Source organism: Zalophus californianus, chromosome 6 (genome assembly GCF_009762305.2).
Source record: "Zalophus californianus isolate mZalCal1 chromosome 6, mZalCal1.pri.v2, whole genome shotgun sequence".
NCBI classification, from domain to species: domain Eukaryota; kingdom Metazoa; phylum Chordata; class Mammalia; order Carnivora; family Otariidae; genus Zalophus; species Zalophus californianus.
In genome coordinates this window covers 114,910,950-114,936,739 of record NC_045600.1, presented here as the reverse complement: position 1 = coordinate 114,936,739, position 25,790 = coordinate 114,910,950, and the positions used below count along the sequence as shown (strand labels likewise).

At 39.2% G+C, this 25,790-nt stretch overlaps 1 protein-coding gene and 1 pseudogene across 16 annotated transcripts in view; one reads left to right on the top strand and one right to left on the bottom strand.

Moving 5' to 3' along the window:
• PEAK1 (pseudopodium enriched atypical kinase 1) overlaps nt 1–25,790 on the bottom strand; it is a 339,625-nt gene that overhangs the window by 257,516 nt on the left and 56,319 nt on the right. For 2 of the 16 annotated variants that reach the window (XM_027570657.2, XM_027570667.2), the window contains exon 3: nt 10,041–10,173. The exons of 11 other annotated variants lie outside the window; for them this stretch is intronic. The gene's annotated coding sequence lies outside the window, so the exon portion shown is untranslated. Of the gene's footprint in view, nt 1–10,040; nt 10,174–25,790 lie in introns of those variants that run through there. 3 more of the 16 variants (XM_027570656.2, XM_027570668.2, XM_027570670.2) reach the window with 2 other exon arrangements.
• LOC113909479 lies at nt 17,069–17,653 on the top strand (annotated as a pseudogene).

Genomic DNA, 25,790 nt, shown 5'->3' with positions numbered 1-25,790 from the left:
TTTTCTTTTTCTTTTTCCCTTTTTCAACCAACATCTTCTTAATCCCTTTTTTTTAAAAAAAACATTTTTTATTTTTCATTTTTAGAGTCATATTTTATCCCTTCATAGTAGTTACCCTTTTTTTGGCATATATATATAAGTTGTTCTCTCTTTAAAACTGTGAGATACAGTTTCTTCTAACAGATAAAAATATACCCTAAATAACTAGTGTATGGCTTTGTTCTAGTCTCCTCCCTGATCACATTCTCTCCCTTTTTCCTTCTTTTTTTCTTAACTCTTCTTTCTTCTTTCAAACAACTTCTTATCAAGTCCTTTTATAAAATCTTTTATAATTTTCATCTTTACACTCATCTTCCATCCCTTCATTCTATCAACCCTTATTTTGTACATATGTCTTTCTTCCTTTAAAATTTTAGGAGGCACTTTTTTCTCACAGACCAAAATACGCCCATAATCTAGTGTGTGGCACTGATCTATGCACTAGCCTGATCATATTCTGCTTTTTTTGTATTGTTCTGTTTTTGTTTTTATCTTTTTTTTCTTTTTTTTCTCCTTCTTTTTTCATTCTTTCCCTTTCTCTTCCCCTGGTTTCAAATCTTTTCTGATTTGTATACAGTATATTTGCTGGGGACGTTGTAAACCTGTTAGCATTTGGTTCTCTCATTCATCTATTCTCCTCTGGACAAAATGACAAGATGAAAAAAATCACCTCAGCAAAAAGAACAAGAGGTAGTACCGTCAGCCAGGGACCTACTCAATACGGACATTAGTATGATGTCGGACCTAGAGTTCAGAATCATGACTTTAAAGATACTAGCTGGGCTTGAAAAAAGCGTGGAAGTTATTAGAGAAACCCTTTCTGGAGAAATAAAAGAACTAAAATCTAACCAAGTCGAAATCAAAAAGGCTATTGATGAGGTGCAATCAAAAATGGGGGCACTAAATGCTAGGATAAATGAGGCAGAAGAGAGAATCAGTGATATAGAAGACCAAATGATGGAAAATAAAGAGGCTGAAAAAAAGAGAGAGAAACAACTACAGGATCACGAGGGCAGAATTCGAGAGATAAGTGATATAAGACGAAACAACATTAGAATAATTGGGATCCCAGAAGAAGAGAGAGAGAGAGGGGCAGAAAGTATATTGGAGCAAATAATAGCAGAGAAGTTCCCTAATGTGAGGAAGGAAACAGGCATCAAAATCCAGGAGGCACAGAGAACCTCTCCCAAAATCAATAATAATAGGTCAACAGCCCGACATCTAATAGTAAAACTTACGAGTCTCAGAGACAAAGAGAAAATCCTGAAAGCAGCTCGGGAGAAGAGATATGTAACCTACAATGGTAGAAACATTAGATTGGCAACAGACCTACCCACAGAGACCTGGCAGGCCAGAAAGGACTGGCATGATATCTTCAGAGCACTAAACGAGAAAAATATGCAGCCAAGAATACTATATCCAGCCAGGCTGTCACTGAAAATAGAAGGAGAGATAAAAAGCTTCCAGAACAAACAAAAACTAAAGGAATTTGCAAACACGAAACCAACCCTACAAGAAATATTGAAAGGGGTCCTCTAAGCAAAGAGAGAGCCTAAAAGCAGCAAAGAACAGAAAGGAACACAGACAACATACAGTTAACAGTCACCTTACAGGCAATACAATGGCACTAAATTCGTACCTTTCAATAGTTACCCTGAATGTAAATGGGCTCAATGCCCCAATCAAAAGACACAGGCTATCAGATTGGATTAAAAAACAAGACCCATCCATATGCTGTCTGCAAGAGACTCATTTTAGACCCAAAGACACCCCCAGATTGAAAGTGAGGGGGTGGAAAACCATTTACCATGCTCATGGACACCAAAAGAAAGCTGGGGTGGCAATCCTTATATCAGACAAACTAGATTTTAAAACAAAGACTGTAATAAGAGATGAGGAAGGACACTTTATCCTACTTAAAGGGTCTATCCAACAAGAAGATCTAACAATTGTAAATATCTATGCCCCAAACATGGGAGCAGCCAATTATATAAGGCAATTAATAATAAAAGCGAAGAAACACATTGACAACAATACAATAATAGTGGGGGACTTTAACACCCCCCTAACTGAATGGACAGATCATCTAAGCAAAAGATCAACAAGGAAATAAAGACTTTAAATGACACGCTGGACCAAATGGACTTCACAGACATATTCAGAACATTCCATCCCAAAGCAACAGAATACACATTCTTCTCTAGTGCCCATGGAACATTCTCCAGAATTGATCACATCCTAGGTCACAAATCAGGCCTCAACCAGTACCAAAAGATTGGGATTATTCCCTGCATGTTTTCAGACCACAATGCTTTGAAACTAGAACTCATTCACAAGAGGAAAGTCAGAAAGAACTCAAATACAGGGAGGCTAAAGAGCATCCTACTAAGGAATGAATGGGTCAACCAGGAAATTTAAAGAAGAATTTAAAAAATTCATGGAAACCAATGAAAATGAAAACACAACTGTCCAAAATCTTTGGGATACAGCAAAGGCAGTCCTGAGAGGAAAGTATATAGCAATACAAGCCTTTCTCAAGAAACAAGAAAGGTCTCAAATACACAACCTAACCCTACACCTAAAGGAACTGGAGAAAGAACAGCAAATAGAGCCTAAACCCAGCAGGGGAAGAGAAATAATAAAGATCAGGGAAGAAATCAATGAAATAGAAACCAAAAGAACAGCAGAACAAATCAACGAAACGAGGAGCTGGTTCTTTGAAAGAATTAACAAGATTGATAAACCCCTGGCCAGACTGATCAAAAAGAAAAGAGAAATGACCCAAATCAACAAAATCATGAATGAAAGAGGAGAGATCACAACCAACACCAAAGAAATACAAACAATTATAAGAATATATTGTGAGCAACTCTATGCCAGCAAATTAGATAACCTGGAAGAAATGGGTGCATTCCTAGAGATGTATCAACTACCAAAATTGAACCAGGAAGAAATAGAAAACCGGAACAGACCTATAACCACTAAGGAAATTGAAGCAGTCATCAAAAATCTCCCAACAAACAAAAGCCTGGGGCCAGATGGCTTCCCAGGGGAATTCTATCAGACATTTAAAGAAGAATTAATACCTATTCTCCTGAAACTGTTCCAAAAAATAGAAATGGAAGGAAAACGTCCAAACTCATTTTATGAGGCCACCATTACCTTGATCCCAAAACCAGACAAAGACCCCATCAAAAAGAAGAATTACATACCAATATCCTTGATGAACATGGATGCAAAAATTCTCACCAAAATACTAGCCAATAGGATCCAACAGTACATTAAAAGGATTATTCACCACGACCAAGTGGGATTTATCCCTGGGCTGCAAGCCTGGTTCAACATCCGCAAATCAATCAACGTGATACAATACATTAACAAAAGAAAGAATAAGAATCATATGATCCTCTCAAAACATGCAGAAAAAGCATATGACAAAGTACAGCATCCTTTCTTGATCAAAATTCTTCAGAGTATAGGGATAGAGGGCACATACCTCAATATCATAAAAGCCACCTATGAAAAACCTACAGCGAATATCATTCTCAATGGGGAAAAGCTGAGAGCTTTTCCCCTAAGGTCAGGAACGCGGCAGGGATGTCCACTCTCACCACTGCTATTCAACATAGTATTAGAAGTCCTAGCCACAGCAATCAGACAACAAAAAGAAATCAAAGGCATCCAAATTGGCAAAGAGGAAGTCAAACTCTCACTCTTTGCAGATGATATGATACTGTATGTGGAAAACACAAAAGACTCCACCCCAAAACTGCTAGAATTCATACAGGAATTAGTCAAGTAGCAGGAAATAATATCAATGCACAGAAATCAGTGGCATTCCTATACACCAACAACAGGACAGAAGAGAGACAAATCAAGGAGTCGATCCCATTTACAACTGCAACCAAAACCATAAGATACCTAGGAATAAATTTAACCAAAGAGGCAAAGGATCTGTACTCAGAAAACTATAAAATACTCAGGAAAGAAATTGAAGAAGACACAAAGAAATGGAAAAATGTTCCATGCTCATGTATTGGAAGAACAAACATTGTGAAGATGTCAATGCTACCTAGAGCAATCTACACATTCACTGCAATCCCCATCAAAATACCATCCACTTTTTTCAAAGAAATGGAACACATAATCCTAAAATTTGTATGGAACCAGAAGAGACCCCAAAGAGTTAGACGAATGTTCAAAAAGAAAAGCAAAGCTGGTGGCATCACAATTCCGGACTTCCAGCTCTATTACAAAGCTGTCATCATCAAGACAGTTTGGTACTGGCACAAAAACAGACACATAGAGCAATGGAACAGAATCGAGAGCCCAGAAATGGACCCTCAACTCTATGGTCAACTCATCTTTGAGAAAGCAGGAAAGAATGTCCAATGGAAAAAAGACAGTCTCTTCAACAAATGGTGTTGGGAAAATTGGACAGCCACATGCAGAAGAATGAAACTGGACCATTTCCTTACACCACGCACAAAAATAGACTCCAAATGGTTGAAAGACCTAAACATGAGACAGGAGTCCATCAAATCCTAAAGGAGAACACAGGCAGCAACCTCTTCAACCTCAGCCGCAGCAACTTCTTCCTAGAAACATCACCAAAGGCACAGGAAGCCAGGGCAAAAATGAACTATTGGGATGTCATCACGATAAAAAGCTTTTGCACAGCAAAAGAAACAGTCCACAAAACCAAAAGACAACCAACAGAATGGGAGAAAATATTTGCAAATGACAGATCAGATAAAGAGCTAGTATCCAAAATCTATAAAGAACTTACCAAACTCAACACCCAAAGAACAAATAATCCAATCAAGAAATGGGCAGAAGACATGAACAGACATTTTTCCAAAGAAGACATCCAAATGGCCAACAGACACATGAAGAAGTGCTCAACATCGCTCGGCATCAGGGAAATCCAAATCAAAACCTCAATGAGATACCACCTCACACCCGTCAGAATGGCTAAAATTAACACGTCAGGAAACGACAGATGTTGGCGGGGATGAGGAGAAAGGGGAACCCTCCTACACTGTTGGTGGGAATGCAAGCTGGTGCAACTACTCTGGAAAACAGTATGGAGGTTCCTCAAACAGTTGAAAATAGAGCTACCAAAGGATCCAGCAATTGCACTATTGGGTATTTATCACAAAGATACAAATGTAGGGATCCGAAGGGGTACGTGCACCCCGATGTTTATAGCAGCAATGTCCACAATAGCCAAACTGTGGAAAGAGCCAAGATGTCCATCGACAGATGAATGGATAAAGAAAACGTGGTATATATACACAATGGAATATTATGCAGCCATCAAAAGGAATGAGATCTTGCCATTTGCAACGACGTGGATGGAACTGGAGGGTGTTATGCTGAGTGAAATAAGTCAATCAGAGAAAGACATGTGTCATATGACCTCACTGATATGAGGAATTCTTAATCTCAGGAAACAAACTGAGGGTTGTTGGAGTGGTGGGGGGTGGGAGGGATGGGGTGGCTGGGTGACAGACATTGGGTAGGGTATGTGCTATGGTGAGCGCTATGAATTGTGCAAGACTGTTGAATCACAGATCTGTACTTCTGAAAGAAATAATGCAACATATGTTAAGAAAAAAGAAAAAGAAGATAGCAGGAGGGGAAGAATGAAGGGGAGTAAGTCAGAGGGGGAGACCAACCATGAGAGACGATGGACTCTGAAAAACAAGCTGAGAGTTCTAGAGGGGAGGAGGGTGGGGGGATGGTTTAGCCTGGTGATGGGTATTAAGGAGGGTACAGTCCGCATGGAGTACTGGGTATTATGCATAAACAATCAATCATGGAACACTACATCAAGAACTAATGATGTAATGTACGGTGATTAACATAACAATAAAAAATTTTTTAAAAAGATTTAATGTAGATTTATAAGGTAAGGTGTTAAATGTTTTATATAGCCATTTGCTAGGTACTTTATATGTGGTTCATTATACCTAGTTTTCATATCTCTGTGTATATGTGAAACATTTTCTAATTTTTTGAAAAGTTAAAACAGTATTTACACAAAATTAACTCAGAATGGATCAAAAACTTAAATGCAAAATGCAAAACTACAAACTTATAGCAGATGACACTAAAACAAAACAAAACTAGGTGACCTTGGGTTTGGTGATGAGTTTTTAGATAAACACCAAAAGCGTGACCCATGAAATAAAGGAATCACTGATAAGTGAGACTTCATTAAAATTAAAAACTTCTGCTCTACAAAAGACATGGTTAATGGAAAGACAAGCCACACACTGGGAAAAAATACTTGCAACAGACATATCTGATAAAGAACTGTTGGGACACCTCGGTGGCTCAGTCAGTTAAGTGACCGATTCTTGGTTTCCACTCAGGTCATGGATGGTCTCAGGGTTGTGAGACTGAGCGCTTAGTCAGGATCCACACTGGGCATGAAGCCTGCTTAAGATTCTGTCTGTCCCTCTCCCTCTGCCCCTCCCCCTGCCTCTTTCTCGAAATAAAAAAACAAAAACACTGTTATCCAAAATATACAAAGAACTCTTACACTCAACAATAATGAAAAAGAGGATTAAAAAGTGGACAAAAAGGGCACCTGTCTGGCTCAGCTGGTGGAGCATGCTACTCTTGATCTCAGAGTCTTGAGTTCAAGTTCCATGTTGGACGTAGAGATTACTTAAAAAAAAAAAAAAAAAAAACCCAAAGTGGACTGGGATACCTGGGTGGAACAGTCGGTTAAGAACCAATTCTTAGTTTTGGCTCAGGTCATGAGGTCAGGGTCATGAGAGGGTCGTGAGATAGAGCCAGGCATGGCGCTCTACGCTCTATGCAGAATCTGCTTGAGCTTCTCTCTTCCTCTTTTTTTTTTTTTTTTAAGATTTTGTTTATTTATTTGACAGAGAGAGAATGAGAGATAGAGAGCACGAGAGGGAAGAAGGTCAGAGAGTCAGAGGGAGAAGCAGACTCCCTGCCGAGCAGGGAGCCCGATGTGGGACTCGATCCTGGGACTCCAGGATCATGACCTGAGCCGAAGGCAGTCGCTTAACCAACTGAGCCACCCAGGCGCCCTCTTCCTCTCTTTCTGCCCCTCCCCCTGTGCGGGCAAGTGCGCTCGCTCTCAAATAAATAAATCTTTTCAAAAAATATTTTAAAAGAAGTGGACAATAGATCTGAACAAACACCTAACCAAAGAAGATTTAAAGACAGAAAATAAACATATGAAAAGATGCTCAACATCAAATGCCATTAGGGAATTGCAAATTAGAACAAGAGGGTGCCTGGGTGGCTCAGTGGGTTAAGAGTCTGACTCCTGGTTTTATTTTTTTCTTTTTTTTAAAGATTTTATTTATTTATTTGACAGAGAGAGAGAGAGAGAGAGGGAGAGCAGGAACACAAGCAGGGGGAGTGGGAGAATGAGAAGCAGGCTTCCAGCTGAGCAGGGAGCCCGATGCAGGGCTTGATCCCAGGACCCTGGGATCATGACCTGAGCCAAAGGCAGACACTTAACAACTGAGCCACCCAGGCGCCCCATCGACTCTTGGTTTTAGATCAGGTCATGGTCTCAGGGTCATGACATCAAGCCCTGCATTCAGCTCCGCACTAAGCATAGAGCCTGCTTGCGATTCTCTCTCTCCCTTTTCCTCTGCCCCTCTATCCCCCGCTCACATGCACACTCTCTCTCCAAAAAAAAAAAAAAAAATTGGAACAAGACACCACATTATACACCTTTTAGAATGGCTAAAATTCAAAACATTGACAACCCCAAATGCTGACAAGGATGTGGGGCAACAGGAACTCTCATTCATTATCAGTAGGAATGCAAAATGGTAAGCTATTTTGCAAAAACAGTTTGGCAGTTTCTTACAAAGCTAAATTTAGTCTTACTATATGATCCAAAAATTGTGCTGTGATTTGAGAACAAATGTCCATACAAAAATCGGCACACAAATGTTTATTCATACTTGCCAAAACTTAGAAGCAATCAAGATATCCTTCAACTGCTGAATGCATAAATTGTGATAAATGCACACAATGGAGTATTATTCAGCAATAAAAATAAATGAACTATCAAGCTACAAAAAGACATGACGGAAACCTAAAAGCACATTGCTAAGTGAAAGCAGTCAGTCTGAAAAGGCAACATCATATTCAACTCCAACTATATGGCAGTCTGAAAAAGACAAAACCATAGAGATGGTAAAAAGCTGAGTGGTGGTGTCAGGAGTGTGGGAGCAAGAGGAGGAGGGATGAATAAGTGGAACACGGGATTTACTGAGCAGTGAAACTATTCTCTATGAAACTGTAATGATAGATCCATGAGATTATGAATTTGTCAAAATCCATGAAACTGTACAACATAAAGAATGAACCTAATGTAAACTATGAACTTTAAAATAATGTATCAATATTGGTTCATTAATTATAACAAATATATATCACTCTTCTGTTTCAACCCTAAATGAGTGTACTACACTGTTCAATTCTGGAACTAACCACCCAGAGTTATTATAGCATCCTCCAGTACAAAGGGCTTTATTCCAAACAAGACTGCACTTATTTCATCTGAAATAAGTGTACTTCAGGGGTCCCCAGGCCACCAGCATTTCTAATCATCTAATCATCATTTCATTTCAACCATAAATTCAGGGATTCCCATGATCCTGAGTTTAATAATCTGCTAGGACAACTCACAGAACTCAGGAAAGCATTATACATATAATTACAGTTTTATTACAGAGGAAACACACAGGGCAGAGTCTGGAGTAGAGGGGGGGAGATCCCCAAATGAAGAATTTCCATGCCCTCTCCCCATGAGTCAGTGTGTGTCATCCTCCCAGTATATCAATATATTCACCAATCAAGAAGGTCCCCTTTGGTGTCCAGAGTTCTTATTGGGATTTCATTAAATAAACATGAATGATTAAATCACTGGCTGATCACATGACTGAACTCCATCTCCAAACCTTATCCACCTCCTGTGAGGTCAGACTGGCCTGAAGTCCTAACCCTCTAATCATGTGGTTGCTGTTTCTCGTGACCAGACCCCATCCTGTAGCTGTCTAGGGAACCACCATAAGTCACCACATCACCATAACAAAGGCACTCATTCATCCAAAACCTAAGTTAATACCCTCACAGAAGAAACTTTTATTTTATAACAAATATTAAAGCAGAATTTAATGACACAAACTCTTTTAGTTTCATGAAAAGCCAGAAATTACAAAGGGATGAAAGGAAGGGAGTATTGATCAGAAGGTGACTTTTAAGGGGAACACATTTCACAACTAGCTCAGATTATGAAAATAAACTTTATCAAAAAGGAACAATGCAGACCAATGTAATGTTTGCTAACATTGAGGCATATGTCAATATAAAACCCAGAACTGGCATACTATTCATATAAAACCCACTTACATCCACTTTTAAAATGGATATACTGGTTAGGTCACATAGCAATGGTTAACATCTTCTATCACTGTCAAATGCAATGCATACTGAATGAATTAGACAGCTGGCGAATGAAATGGAAAGGAGATCAAGTTGCATTCTTTCCAAAACCTGCCCCTTTACATAGAGTTAAATGAAGGAGCAAGGACTCAAAATCTATGCTACCAACCAAAGCTCTGAGGGTCAAAAATTGTATTTTATAGAATTGTCACTTTCCTCACCAACACCAATAAATAAATTCTACCGTTTTGGCATAATAAAGTCATTTCGATAGAACTAAAAGTGCTACAGTTTCAATGTCAACTCTTCTAAAGATAAACGCTGCTGCTGTGCCTCAGAATTCAAATTGCTGCAGCAGGTCAGTAGTCTGTTCTATTGTGTGGACACACTTAACTCATTTTATAAACCTAGATTTGTTTCTCTTCTATAATCCTCGAAAAAAATATTTATGGGAAGGCAATTTCATTTTGCTAGGCTGACAGAGACAGTCCCTTGGGGAAGGAGGCAACTCAAGCAGGACTGAAGCAGCTGTTAGGAGCCAATTTTCCTACCTGTTAATTGCAGTTGTGACTAGGTTGCACCAGCTCACACACCCACCTGGCAAGCAGTAGATAAACTGAAACAGTCACATCTCAAGAGTTTGAAAACTAGAAGGCTCTTTCCCCCTTCCTATGAAGAATTCAACTAGGAAACAAAACAGTGAAGGAAGACAAAAATGTCAAAAGTACATAAACATTAATTGGACCTTCCTGACTACCAAAAAAAAAAAAAAGAATTTTATAAAATAGGTAAGAGAAAAAGTATGCATTCATTTGGTCATTCAAGTATTTACTGGAATTCCTACTACGGCAGACACTGTTCTTAGGTGCTAGCAATATAGGAGTGAATAATGTCCCTGTCCCCATCAGAGAAGATAAAAGAGAAATAACTCTCAATCAATCATTAGGTGTGAAGAAGAAAATAAAACACGGCCATGAAATAAAGACTGATGGAGGAGTGCTTATTTATAGTGAGTTGTCAAGGGAAATCCTCTTTGAAGAAGGGACATCTATGCTGAGACTTAAATGTCAAGGAGGATACAGCCAAGCAACAGTCTGAGGGAAGCCCATTCACCACAGAGGGACAAGTCGTAGAAGACCCTGAAGCTGGAATGAACTTGGTATATTCACAGAACAGAAAAGAGGCCGAGGTGGCTCATGTTTTGTGAACAGGGTTAAGAATGGCAGCAGACAGGTTCCCCCAAAGTGCCACAGCCATTTCAAAGTCATCAGTCGGAAAGATAAAAATAAAAACTGTGACCAATGAGCTACTCATGGGAACTCACTTTTGGACTAGTAATGACCACCAGGAAACTTTCAACAGAAAAAAGAGAAACATGAATCAAACAAATGTCACAAGAGCAGAGGTTTCTGAATCAGGAAGGATCAGCACTAGAGTCCTGGCTGAAACAGTGCTGTCAATCACCCCCCAAATCAACAGCGTTGTAAATAAGATCAATGTCCCGGACTGGCATACCTGGACAAGGGGATATCTGAGCCTCATAAAGGAAGTATTAAAATGCCGAACTCATAAATGAACTCTAGAGAGAAATGAGTATTTCTGAATGTGCTTGTCCTAATCCCTGCCTGACCTACTCATTTCAGAGAGTCCAAGGATTTCTTTTTAAAATTTAAATGTAAAAACAGACACAATAAAACAACACCCTCCTAGAATAGAAATTTTTAGCAATTTTAGAAAATTTTGCCACATGTAACCATCTTCCTGGAATCACAAAATAAATTAGGATTTTTAAAAAAGAGAAAAAAATTCAGTAAATACTTAGATCACCTGTTTTCTTTCTCTAGCAAGCACAAAACAAGCCTTTAGGTTTAAAAGTGTAACAGTAAATGATGCTATATTTTAAAAATAAAATATACCTATTAAAACAGAACTAACTCATCTATTTGAAGGACAAACTATTTTCTAGCACTGAAAGAATCTCAGATATACTGTACACATTATATAATGCTAACCAGATTTTTTGTAATGGTACTATAATGTTAAAATTCCCAAACTATTCTTACTGCTATTGAATAGATGCATTTTTTTCCACAAAAGCATTTTGGTAGGGTTCTAACTATTCACCTAAAAAAAGAAAAACAGGAAAACAATGGAAATCAAAAGCTTGCTTTAGGTGAAGTATGTGGCAATGTGCCCTCACATAAGCTGCATGCTTAATTTTTAATAAAAAAGAACACCGGCATCAGAGACTACAATCCTACTTGTATCACTTCCTGAACCTCAGTCTTCCTCATCAGTAAAATGAGGCGACTACCATCTACTCTCACAATCGAAAGATTAAATAAAATGTAATAGGTGAAGATTAATGCATTCCAGTCTTATTATTAGTAATCATCATATCAGTAGGGGGAATAGAAGCAAATATATGTTTTAAAAAAAGACAAATAATCATAAACTACACGTTATAAGAGCTACCCACAATGTAAATAATACTCCTGGAGTTGAATATACAGGCCAAATTCCTGCTTTACTTATAAGCAAAAACTCAGAATTTAAGTGACAAGCCCCAAGTCAAAAAGCAGGCAGAAAAGGGGCTAAAATCTTGTTTAAACTCCTAAACAGGGTATACATTTACAGAGCACTTTCACATACTGAAGACCCAAGTGATCTTCACTATTTTGACTAATTTGACTGCTGAAAAAGCCCAAGGCTTACCAAAGATAGCCAGCTAGTAGCTCATGATGGAACCACAAGTAAAACCTAGGACACTGAATACTGCTTCTCTTTTTTTAAGATTTTATTTATTTATTTGAGAGAGAGAGAGAGAGAAAGGGAGGGAGGGAGAGCACAGAGGGAGCAGGAGAGGGAGAAGCAGGCTCCCCGAGGAGCAAAGAGCCCGATGTGGGGCTTGATCCCAGAACCCTGGGATCATGACCTGAGCTAAGGCAGACACTTAACTGGCTGAGCCACCCAGGTGCCCCTGAATACTGCTTCTCTTAAAATAGAGATTGAAAATCTTTCTCACAGGACACCTGGGTGGCTCAGTCGTTGAGCGTCTGCCTTCGGCTCGGGTCATGATCCCAGTGTGCTGGGATCGAGTCCCGCATCGGGCTCCTGGCTCCGCGGGAAGCCTGCTTCTCCCTCTCCCACTCCCCCTGCTTGTGTTCCCTCTCTCATTGTGTCTCTCTCTGTCAAATAAATAAATAAAATCTTAAAAAAAAATCTTTCTCACTCATGACTTATACAAAAAAAAAAGTATGCCTTAGCAAGCAATCACATTTTTTACTTCAGGTAATAATAATTTTTTTTAAGGTTTTATTTATTTATTTGACAGAGAGAGAGGGAGAGAGATAGCAAGCACAAGCAGGGAAAGTGGCAGAGGGAGAGCGAGAAGCAGGCTCCCCACCGAGCAGGGAGCCCAAGGTGGGGCTCAATCCCAGAACCCTGGGATCATGACCTGAGCCAAAGGCAGACGCTTAATGACTGAGCCACCCAGGTGCCCCAATTCAGGTAATAATTATTTTTAAAGTCATACCATAAAGACATAAATGTTTGCATTCTGTATTTAATAGAACCAGTCAGCTTCTTAACATTAAAATTCTCACATCAAAGACAAGTCTTTTGATATATTCCCAAATTAAAAACTCTACTGATAAAAAAAAACCTCTACTGATACTGGCTTAATATAAGGTAGCAAGGAGTATTTTTATTGTTTATTCACAGATTATTTAAACAGAACAGCTGGGTTAGTGAGTTGCTGAATATTTTATCATACTCAATTAAGAAGTCTATTGTTTCTATAATTAATGACTCTAATAAACACATCCTAAAAAATTACTTCATCAATCCTTTACTTTCTTTCATGTAGGATTTTCAAGTTAACCCTTAGGTCAATCAGTTCTTGTACTTAAGTCAAGATGATTTATTTTCATAAATAATTATGTTACAAATACTGATTATGCAGCTAAAGGGAGAGACCGACTGGGAAACTGATTAAAAGAAAAGGACTCATATGGAGATGAGCCAACTGAACAATACAGTAACTAAGTAAGAGTCATATTTATATGTTTCTGGATATTACTGAGAAAATACACATCTGCTTTGAAAAGGATCAAGCTTTGCAGCAAGATTTCTAGGTTTAACAAGAGGACATAACACAGCAATGTGGGAAGTCAGAGCTCAGCCATCATGATGGTTTTCAGATCATTTGTGCAAGTACATTGAGAGCATTTTCTCTATTCCAAAGAGGTCTCTGTCAAAAGTCACTTTCAAAGATATGAAATGCTTTGAAATGCAGGGCCACATGCATTAAAGTAATTTCTGAGTCTCGCAAATAATAATTGGTAATACTGTTGTTGAGCAGGTGAGAGCAGAAGAGAACCATTACATTAATACACAAATGAGCTGCAGCCACTCACATTACGTGCACATGAATGAGAGAATAAATATATAATTCGGGTGGAGATCAAGCACTCTTGAAACAGTCATGGCCAGAGAACACCACCTAATTAACTGCTTAGCTCAGCTATAAGACTTCACTTGGGCTCAGCAAGGACTGTCACTGAATAGAGGAGAGGGCACAGCCTAAAGGTAGCAAGTTGTCTGGTGAACTGAGACAGTGCATACACCATAAAGTACACTGCTTGTCTGTTTTCTGAGCATTTTTAAAACTGCGTTTGATAATAATGTAATGGTGAACTCTTTAGGTAAGCAAAATAATAAGTGAATGAGTGTGTCAGAAACTCAACTGGAAAAAAAACCCAGCTTGTGACAAAGCACCATATTCGATTTCTTAGTTTCCTCAGCCACAGCTTTAAAAGAGCCATACAATTCAGAATGATCAAGCTGAAGCACCTTATAATAAAGACAGATAAATTCTGTATAACCCATTATTTTTGTATTAAAATTATCTAAAGATAATTTATAGTTGGCTATTACATAGCATAATCAACTATTGGAATACTTCATTCCTCACTTGCCTTGGACATGCAAGAGCTTACTATAAACATATTCTATTTAGAGCAATTCACACTTAAAGTATTCTACTTATTACAATATACAGGGATGCCTGGTTGGCTCAGTTGGCTGAGCATCTGCCCCTTGATTCTGGCTCGGGTTTCATGATCTCAGGGTCTGGAGATTCAGCCCCATGCTCAGCAGGGAGTTTGCTTAAGATTCTCTCTCTTCCTCTTCCCTCTGCCCCTCCCCCTGCTCACTCACGCGTGCTCACTCTCTCCCCGCCTCAAATAAATTAAAAAACAACAAAAATAATATTCATTCAACACATTTATTAAGCACCTATTGTGTGCCAGGCACTTTTAGTGGAAATACTGGGAAACACCATGCTGAAGTACATTAGCCCTTGCTTCTGGAGGTAGAGGGTATGGCTTACAGATGTGCCAATATTATATAATAAAACAAATGCTAAAACAGAAATGTGTACAAATCACAATGGAAATATAGAAATGGAAAGGAACTTAATTCTTCTGAGGAAGTGAAAAAAGGCTTGTCAGACTACCTAATTTTTTCACTGAGTGTTATAAGGAGTTTGGTAGATATATTAGAGGTTGTTCACAAGGAAAGGGGAGCATGAAAGATCTACAGCCTGTGCAAAGTTGTGTAGCTAGAAAAGAGTACTTGTTTGGCATGGTAACAACATAGCCCTAAAATAAATAAAGATGAAAAAATAAGCGATCACCAGAATAGGAAACAAAGGATCTTCAATAAGGCAATTTAGGAAGTTTAGACTTTATCCCAACGAAAATGTGAAGCACTGAAAAGTTTCAAGCAGGGGGGATGCCTGGGTGGCTCAGGTGGTTACAAGTCCAACGCTTGGTTTTGGCTCAGGTCATGATCTCAGGGTCTTGAGATCAGGCCCTACTCAGGCTCTGCACTCAGCACAGAGGGTCTGCTTGTCCCTCTCCCCCTGCTCCTCCTCTCCCACCCACCCATCTGTCTCTCTTTCTCGCTCTCAAATAAATAAATAAACTTTTAAAAAATTTCAAGCAGGAATGTGATTGACTTTGGCTTTAGAAAAATCCTTCTGGCCATATGTGATATGATGATTTATAATGATTTGTATCATCTGAATGACCAAAATTTATTTCTCAGAAATATTTGCTCTGCATCCATAGTTCCTGAAAACACTTCAGACCATAAAGGTGAAATGGATGTCTTATTATTAATGAAGGTGACTTCTGGACCAAGGGCACCCAAAGGGCAGGGATTTGTTGCCTGGAGGACCAACCATGTGATTAGTCTTGGAACTTTTACAATCACCCTCACTCCACCCCAGAGTGGGGAGGGGAGAGGGGCTAGAGGTTGAATCAACCAGTGGTCAATGACTTAGTCAATTGTGACTATGTAATGAAGCCTCCATAAAAACCTGAGAGGACAGCTTTTTTAGTCCTCCTTTTTAGAGAGCTTCCACGTTTGGGGGGGGGGAGGGCCAGAATGTTGAAGCAGGCCCCCAGGTCCATGAGGACAGAAGCTCCTTTGTTAGGAATGTCACCTTAGATAGCTCTTCATCTAGATATTGATTCATATCCTTTATCATATCCTTTAATAAACTGGTAAATGTAAATAAGTGTTTCCCCAAGTTCTGTGAGCTGTGCTAGCAAATTAATTGAACCTAAAGAGGAGGTTGTTGGAACCTACAATATGTAGCTGGTTGGTCAGGAGCACAGGTAAGAGCCTGGGGCTTGTGACTGGTGTCTGAAGTAGAGTGTGAGGGCAGTCTTGTAGGACTGAACCCTTAACCTGTGAAATCTGATGCTATCTCTGGGTAGATGGTGTCAGAATTGAGTTGAATTCTCAGAAATCTTGCTCTGAGAATTGCTTGGTGCTGTGTGTTGGAACCCCTGCCTCTGACACTGAAATTGAATCTGGGAACCCTAAAAGACCATATATACAACAAAAGGAAGGAATGAAGTTGGAGCAATCAAGTTTGGTAGTTCTATTAAGATTATTAAGGGCACGTGGCTGGCTCAGTCAGAGAAGTATGTGACTCTTGATCTTGGGGCTGTGAGTGCAAGACCCACACTGTGTGTAGAAATAAATAAAAACTTTTAAAAAAGATTAAAATCACTACTACCCTTAGATGAAAGCAACAGATTTAGCCCTTAGGAGGCCACACCATTCTCTATGTAATGAGCAATGCAAAGGGCCAAGAAAAAGTGTCTTGCTGGGTCTGACCCACGGAGACCACTTTTCACCTACCTGGAACTCCAGAATGCCTAGTTCAAATGACTGAGTCCATTTCCAGGACAAGTCTTCATGCAGATGTGTGCACCCCTAGACCTGAAGGGTAGCTAGCAGGTAGCTACTGAGAGAAGATGGGGGCTGTGGAGAGAGCCTGGACATTTTACCACAATAAAAAGGATATATATGCATGTATATCTGCAATATTATATATGTAATGTATATTACATATAACTTATATACTTCAAAATATTTTAATTGTGGTAAGATATATATATAATTATATATAAGTATATATATTTACATATTAGGATATAAGTACTAATATTAATAATATATAGAGCTCTTCTAGGCCGGCACTCTCATCAAGGAGAAGGCTATGTTCAGTTCAAGCACAAAGATCATGAAGCCCAATGGCGAGAAGCCGGACGAGTTCGAGTCCGGCATCTCCCAGGCTCTCCTTCAGTTGGAGATGAACTCTGACCTCAAGGCCCAGCTGAGGGAGCTGGATATCACGGCCGCCAAGGAAACTGAAGTTGGCGGTGGTCAGAAAGCTATTATCATCTTTGTTCCCGTTCCTCAGCTGAAATCTTTCCAGAAAATCCAAGTCCGGCTAGTCCGTGAATTGGAGAAAAAGTTCAGTGGGAAGCACGTTGTTTTTATCGCTCAGAGGAGAATTCTGCCTAAGCCAACTTGAAAAAGCCGTACAAAAAATAAGCAAAAGCGTCCCAGGAGCCGCACTTTGACAGCCGTGCATGACGCGATCCTGGAGGACTTGGTTTTCCCAAGTGAAATTGTGGGCAAGAGAATCTGTGTGAAACTGGATGGCAGCCGGCTGATCAAGGTTCATTTGGATAAAGCATAGCAGAACAACGTGGAACACAAGGTTGAAAATTTTTCTGGTGTCTATAAGAAGCTTACAGGCAAGGATGTTAACTTTGAGTTCCCAGAGTTTCAGTTGTAAATAAAAATGATTAAATAAAACTTTCACAGTAAAAATAAATAAATATATATATCATGAATTAGCAATTTTATAACATACTCATGTATAAACGATTATTTGTGCCTAAAACCTAAGTTTTTTTATGATTTATAGTACCAACTTGAAGTTTTAAAAATTTTATTGTTTCAAGAAGATCTGAAGTAATTCTTTAACAGAAAAAAAATATTTCTCCTATAAGATAGACCTACTAAATTCAGGATCAACTTACTAGAAAGTCAAAGCAATATGAAGATAGATATGCCAACCAGGTGTTGGAAACAGCATGGTTTAAAAAAAAAAATCATTTAGTAAAGGATCAATGTGTGGCCAAAGGCAGATATTTGTTATACACAAATGAGCTACTGTATTGCAGAGCTCTGCTCATTAGTGTACAGAGATGCATTACCCTCACATTAAATAAAGACTCAGTGAGCAAAACACTGTAGCAAGCATCTGTTGGCTAATGACAAAGAAAACCATGGACCCTTTGAGGCCAATTTCCATCCAGCTGTAAGCATGGAAGCAGCAAACGCATGCACTGCTTTTCAATATCACCCCCAAATAACCATGAAAAAGAAGCTCTTCGGCATTCATGTTACTCTGTGGCAAGAGCAATACAAGTATTAATTACGTTATACTAAACAAGATATTTAGGAAAAGTTAACCCTAAATAAGCAGAAGTCAAATATATAACTGCATTTTATTCTCATTCCACTTTTCTATCAATATCCATGGTCAGGAGAATGACTGGTCAAAAGAAGGCACTAAACAAAACTGTAAACTAGGCAAAGTTTGTCTTCTTATATCAGTTACTTTTTGCTGTCCCTGCTTTATTACCTTTTTTTTCTCCCCACCCTATCCCCAGTGTTCACATACTTACCCCAGACCTCTGCTCTAATGTTCTCTGGGGCCTGCCTTGGCCTCCCCTGTCCCTGTGTTGAAATTTATCATACTTATATACAGTTCTCAGAATGTCATGTGACCTGGTAACAGCACCCACAAACATCTATAATTCCTTTAACTTGCTCCTCCCTCCCTAATGCTTTTACCTAACGTCAAGACCACATCCTCTCCTCCCTTCTCAGAAACCTTTTACATAGCCTTTATCCTTCTTATATTTCAACTTTCTCTCTTCACTAGTGTCTTTCTCTCAGTACATAAACATATTTAAGTCTCTATCTAAAAAGCAACAAACCCCTTAGCTTATTAAAAGGTAAATAAATGCTAGTATATGGAACTTACTGTATGGTGTCCTCCCCCTTAGTCTCTGCCTTCCCCTCACCACATTCACTCCCCAGGCCACAGCAATGTGACCTCTGCTCACACCATTACATTAATCCAAGGGCTCTTCATCTAGAGGCTGGAGGGTCTGTGGATAGAACTCAGGAGACCTATGAACTTGGATGGGAAAATAAATTATTTCTTTATTTCCTCCAACCTCTAAAATTACTAATACTATATTTACTAAATTACTATAAGCCTGCCACTATACCTTGCAGTGTATCGTGTTAAACACATAATACTTTATTACAATTAGTTTGGTAATAATACTTTAATATAGGGGTGCCTAGGTGGCTCAGGTCATGACTTCAGGGTCCTGGAATTGAGCCCTGTATCTAGCTCCCTGCTCAGCCGGGAGTCTGCTTCTCCCTCTTCCTCTGCTCCTCCCCACAACTCATGCTCTCTCGTTCTCTCTCAAATAAAAAAATAAAAAAATAAAAAATAAACTTTAATATAATTGGTTTCCCTTGTAATTCTATGTATTTTATTTTATCCATCTGCAGACTTTCAAAATATGCCACAAAAATACCTGCCACCCACATGCTCTTCTATGGTGTAAATTTGTGGCTCACCCACAAAGATGTGGAGTCTGATTCCCTGCTTATATCCAAGCTGGCATTTAACTTGCTTGTAACCAAAAGAGTGTGGTGAAGTGACAAGGAGTGACTTCCCAGGCTTGGTTAGGAAAAGTGATGCAGGTTCTGAGACTAGGTTGGGGCGGTTTGCTAAACAGTGATAGTTTCCAGAACAGAATCTGGCACCTGGAACTGGAGTGCTGACATAATAAAAACATAAAAGAGGTGACACCCGCTGTGGGATTGGGTGGTAGACACGAACAGGAAGGGGTCACAAGGATCTCACAGCAAAAGCCTGATGAGCACTGAAGAGGCTACTGGAAAGGCCTTAAAGGAGAGGGAGTAAAACGTTATCAGAAGCTGGAGGAAAAAAGACCATTATGAAGGGGCAGAAAATTTAGTGAAACTGTTGCTTGTGATAAGTCAAAAAAGCAGAAAATGCTGGCAATGAACTGTTACTTCTAGCTAAGGTAATTTCTAAGCAGAATGTCCAAAGTGTCAACTGGTTTCTTTTACACATGTAACAGAAGGTGCAGCTGGAGAGATGAGCTAAAGAAGAAAGTCTTGTTTTCAAACAAAATTTAGAGGAAATATAAAGAAACCAGCCGTTGCTGGGTTCAAAAATAAAACTATTTTTCATCCACAATCTCTCCCAGCAGAGAATGCTGGAAACAAAAAAAGGGTACAAGATCAAATACAGGGTGCTGAAAGGAAAATCTGGTCTCTAGACAGAGATGAAACCAAGGGTGTTGCTATAAAATCCTTTGTTAACACTCAGTTTCTCCTCAATCTCTTTCTCCCAGTGCCTTTCCCTGTACTTGTCTGCTAAAACTAGATGGACCCAGGGGTTCTGTCCTCAATCCTGAGCAATTTCTTCTTCAACCACTCCCGAAAAACTATTAACCTCAAAATCTCTCTCTCAAGCCTCCACCTCTCTCCAAGAACTGCATACAGATCTGCACATCTCCATTTGAATATCTCAGAAAAACCTCATCCCACAAGTTCTATTTTCTTTTTCTTTCTTTATTTGAGGGGGGAGGGGCAGAGTCATCAAGTTCTATAGATTCTACCTGCCCCCACACACTATTTATTCTAACCATGTCAAAATATAAGACCCACCGTGGATATGAGTACCTACTTTTCTATCTAGAATGCAACTCCTATTATAAATCCTAACTACTTTGCTATGTGTTAATTTAATTCAACAATATGGAACACCTATTCTGTGGCAAACCTGGCAGGACTATGCCAGGGCTAGGCAAACAAAACTGAGATAGAGAACCTGAAAGGACTCCATTTTAGAAAGGCTCCCAGTCTGCTGTTTACCTGGCCCCATTTACTCATGCTCTGTATCTCATCTTGTATCTGAGTAAACCAAAGCCGCTATGATCCCACTCCAAGGGGGAAGCAAGAAAGTTAACCATTCTCTGAATTCTGTCCTAGGCCCTCATACACCTGATAACATCTAAGAAGAGATCACGAGCATGTGTCGGGACAATGGCTTCAAACCTCAGTTGATGCTAGTGCATCATTACCATTACCTTTGGTGATTTATGGAATAATACCTACTGTTCACCTGACACTACTTTTGATCAGACCCTACCCTGGATTCCTGAAGGAACACGTACCATTGACCCCTTTCCAATATAAACTCCTAACCCCAAGCAGCGGGGAGACTCACTTCTTTTCTGAGACTCCCAGACACTCCATCTGCTGTACTCTATCACTTATGCTATTCAATAAACTCTGCTCTCACTTCCTCCTGGCTCGCATTTGATTTCTATCCTGCGCTAAGCCAAGGACCTTCTTGGCTGGTCCTGCGAGACCCCCTCTGGGACCTCAGACCCAGCCTTCCTATGTCAAAATTAAGTGAGAAACAGGTTCTGCGTCTTCTCTGGAATCACAGGGATAAAAAGAAAAATAAGTACAACACTGGGGTTTATCATGAAAAGTAGTATTGTATGGCAGACTAATTCTTTTGTGGGGGTGGAGATGCAGCAGGCAGTAAGCAAAACAACAGAATAAATGTAATACATTCTCTTGGAGGAGCAAGTTTATTTGATGTAAGTAACTTAACAAAAGATTTTAATATCAACATATTCATTATAAGCAGAATACAAAATTTACATGAAAGATGCAATATAATACTTAAAAATTCATGGGTCGTTTTGAGCAAGAATAACTGTCTGGAATTAGAATTTAAAGTAATGTTACTAAGCAGAAGGAGACCCACTTTAAGTCAGAGACTCTCTTAGAAGTAAGTCACCCCACCTAAAGGACCTTTTGGGTCCACCTATCCAAAAAGGCAACCAGGGCTGGGTGAACATTCAGTGAAACACCACTGGATGATCAAAAAGATTCTGTGGGACTCTTTGCTACAGCCAGCCTCCCTCTACACAGCCTCTGTGGAAGGCTTCAGACCCAGCATGGAAGAAGTCTTGCAGATGACTGAGGAATCTTGAACAAACTCATTTTTTTGTCAGATTAAAGTCATCTGTAACTATGTAAAGGAAGTCTAAGAAAGCTAAGAAAAATTTTCTGCTGGCTCCAATTCCTGCCAGGATGCTGAATTAGCAACACTACTGACCACATCTCAGGAGATCGGCCCTTGGGGAAGGTACACAGAAAAACTGGAAAGAATGATGAGAAACACCTGGGGGGACAAGGACCCCTTTCCAACTGGTATGTGTGGAATGGTGGCTTTGGCCTGCGGCACGAGGCAGCTCACCAAGGCTGTGGGATAACAAAACAGAAAAAGAACTACTGAGTTCTGGTTTTTGCTTTTCTTGTGCCCCAGCACCTACGTGCACACAACCTGGCCCCATATATGCATTACTCAGACCTCAAATCCTCAGGAAAATAACGTTCCCTGGCTGTTTCTTTCCATCACCTTCTCCTGTAACATAAGCCCTTGGGCTGAGCACCAGTAATCACAGCAGTGCCTTGTCCTAAAGGCAACTTCTTCCTCAAGAGAAACAGGTAAAGAAGTGACCTAAAGTTACATGGTATGGGGTGAGGAGTGACTGACTCAAGCTCTGCAGTGCCTGGGGCTCTCCAACTCCTGCCCCTGATATCACTGGGACTAATATTAAACCTAATCCTCCCTACATAAGCAGTATCTAACAAAGGAAAATATCAAGTACTAAAGCTGCCATAACAAAATGCCATAAACCAGGTGGCTTACACAACAGAAATATTTTCTCACAGTTCTAGAGGCTAGAAGTCTGAGATGAGGGTGCCAACACGGTCAGGTTCTGGTAAGAGCTCTCTTTCTGGCTTGCAGGTGGCCACCTTCTGGCTGTGTCCTCACAGAGAAAGGAGAGAAAAAGAGCAAATTCTCTAACATCTCTTTTTATCAAGGCACTGTTTCCATCAGACCAGGGCCCCACCTTCACAACTTCATCTAACGCTAAGTACTTCCCAAAGGCCCTATCCCAAATACCAACACACTGGGGCTTCAACATAGAAAGTCTGGGGAGGGGCACCTGAGTGGCTCAGTCGGTTAAGCGTCTGCCTTCGGCTCAGGTCATGATCCCGGGGTCCTGGGATGGAGCCCCACATCGGGCTCCCTGCTCTGCAGGAAGCCTCCTTCTCCCTCTCCCACTCCCCCTGCTTGTGTCCCATCTCTCGCTGTGTCTCTCTCTGTCAAATAAATAAATAAAATCTTAAAAAAAAAAAAAAGGCTGGGGAGACACAAACACTCAGTACATCACATCTATGTTTAAAAAAAAAAAGGTGAAGTTTGATCCTAACATCATACCATATGAAAATCCATCACACCAGATGGATCAAGGCCTTAAATGTCAAAAACTTTGAAAAACTTAGTAGAAAAGATGAGTATCTTTTAACCTCAGGATAAGGAAAGATTTCTTAAACAAGACAAGGAAGTCTGTACTAAAATTAAGAACTGTTCAAAAAATACCTTAAAGGAAGTGAAAATACAAATTATAAAATAGGAGAAAGTATTCACGATACACCCAACTTATTATGCATTATTATCAAGAACATATAAAGCAGTAACACACACAACCAAAACATGGTCAGAAAAATGGACAAGAGAGATTGAAGAGGCATTTGACATTAGAACATATGCATATAACCAATAAATGTATGAACAATGTTCAACACTACTGGAGATCATAGAAATTCAAAGCAAAACTCTTTGTCAGTAAAAACAATAAAAAGCTTTGAAAACAGACCAAAAAAGAAAAGACTACCTACATTTCTCTCTAGCTCAGACATTCATTACCTCTACCTTTTATTGCCTTTGGGCAGTTTTTAAATTTAAAAACTGTAGAAAACATAATAATGTGAACTATTCTTGAGCATAAAAGAGCTAATTAGTTGTGTCCAGTGGATTACAAGTGATAAATGCCCAATGGATAGATCAGTTTTTGCATCCATTTGAAAAATTCATTTCAGCATTCCTTTACTGCATACAAATGAGTGACTCTTCAAATTTGCCTCTGAACTGACTTTAACATCTTACCAGTTTCCTCATTAACTAGTGAGTTAAACATTTGACAAGTGTTCATTTTATAACTGTATGAGTCATGATTATAACCCCTTTTTAAAAATCCTTTAAAAAAATCGTTTTAACACCACAATCAGAATCCAGTATCATCCATCTATGATTAAAAGAAAAAAAAAAAAACCTTTCAGCAAATGAAGAATAGAAAGGGCTCTTCAACCTGAGGCTAACAACTTCATGGTAGAAGTCTGAAAACTTTCTTCCTAAATTCAGGAACAAACCAAGGACACCTGCTCTCACAACTTCTATTCAATACTGTACTAGAGGTTCTAGTCAGTAAAATGAGGCAAGGAAAAGAAATACAGGTTGATAGGAAGAAGTAAAACTATCTTTACTTACATACACATCATAATTACATAACAAAGCCTAGAGAATCAAAATAAACAAAACAAAACAAACAAAAAAACCCCACAAAGTTACTAGAACTAACAAAGGCCAATATACAAAATTCAATTATATTTTTACATACTAGCAATGAACAGTGGAAATGAAATACTTTTAAAATGTCATAATAGTCATAATAGTATTAAAAAATCAAAGTGCAAAATCTGTACACTGAAAAAGAAAATAAAATTATGGCTCTTGAGAAATTACAGATGATCTAAATAAATGGAGAAAGATATCACGTTTACAATATTAACATGTCTATTCTCTCCAAATTGATCTGTGGAATGAACACAGTGTCAAGTAAAATCTACGGATGTTTTTGTAAAAAATGAAAAGCTAGCCCTAAAATCCCTATGGAGAAGTGGATTCTAAACTGTATGAATATACGAAGGACCTAGAAGAGTCAAAACAAATCTTCAGAAGAACAAAATTGGAGAACTTCCACCATTTCACTTCAAAACTTACTATTAAACTACTGTAATCAATATAGCATAGTATCAGCAAAGAGAAAAATGTCAATAAAACAGACGACAGAGGTCAGAAATAGACATACACATAATAGCCAACTGAGTTCTGACAAAGTCATCAAAGTAATTAATGAGAACAAGAAAGTCTTTTCAACAGTGGTGCTGGGAAAACTGGGTACCCACCATGATGGACCCTTACCTAACAACATGGACAAAACTTAATTCAAAATGGATCAAATATCTAAATGTAAAACCTAAAACAATAAAGCTCTTAGAAGAAAACATAGGACAGAAGCTTTATAACATTGGATTTGGCAGTGATTTCTTGGATATAATACCAAAAGCACAGGTAACAAAAGCAAAGACAAACTGGACCCCACAAAAATTTTTAAACCTTGCACATCAAAAGACACTATCCACAGAGTAAAAAAGAAGGCCACAACATAGGAGAAAATAGTTGCAAATCATATATCTGATAAGGGATTATTAATATCCAGAAAATAGAACTCCTAAAACTCAACAATAACAAAACCAACCAATTCAAAAATGGGCAAAGGACTTGAATAGATATTTCTCCAAGAAGATATATGAATGGCCAGTAAGCACATGAAAAGATGCTCAATATCACTGATCACTAGGGAAATGCAAATCAAAACTACAACGAGATACCACCTCATATCCAGTCGGAGGGCTAGTATTAAAACACACACACACACAAACCAGAAAAACAACAAGTGCTGATGAGGATGTGGAGAAACTGGACCTGTGCACTGTTGGGGGAATGTTACATGGTACCACTGCTGTCGCGCCTGGGTGGCTCAGTCATTAGGCGTCTGACTTCGGCTCGGGTCATGATCCCAGGGTCCTGGGATCGAGCC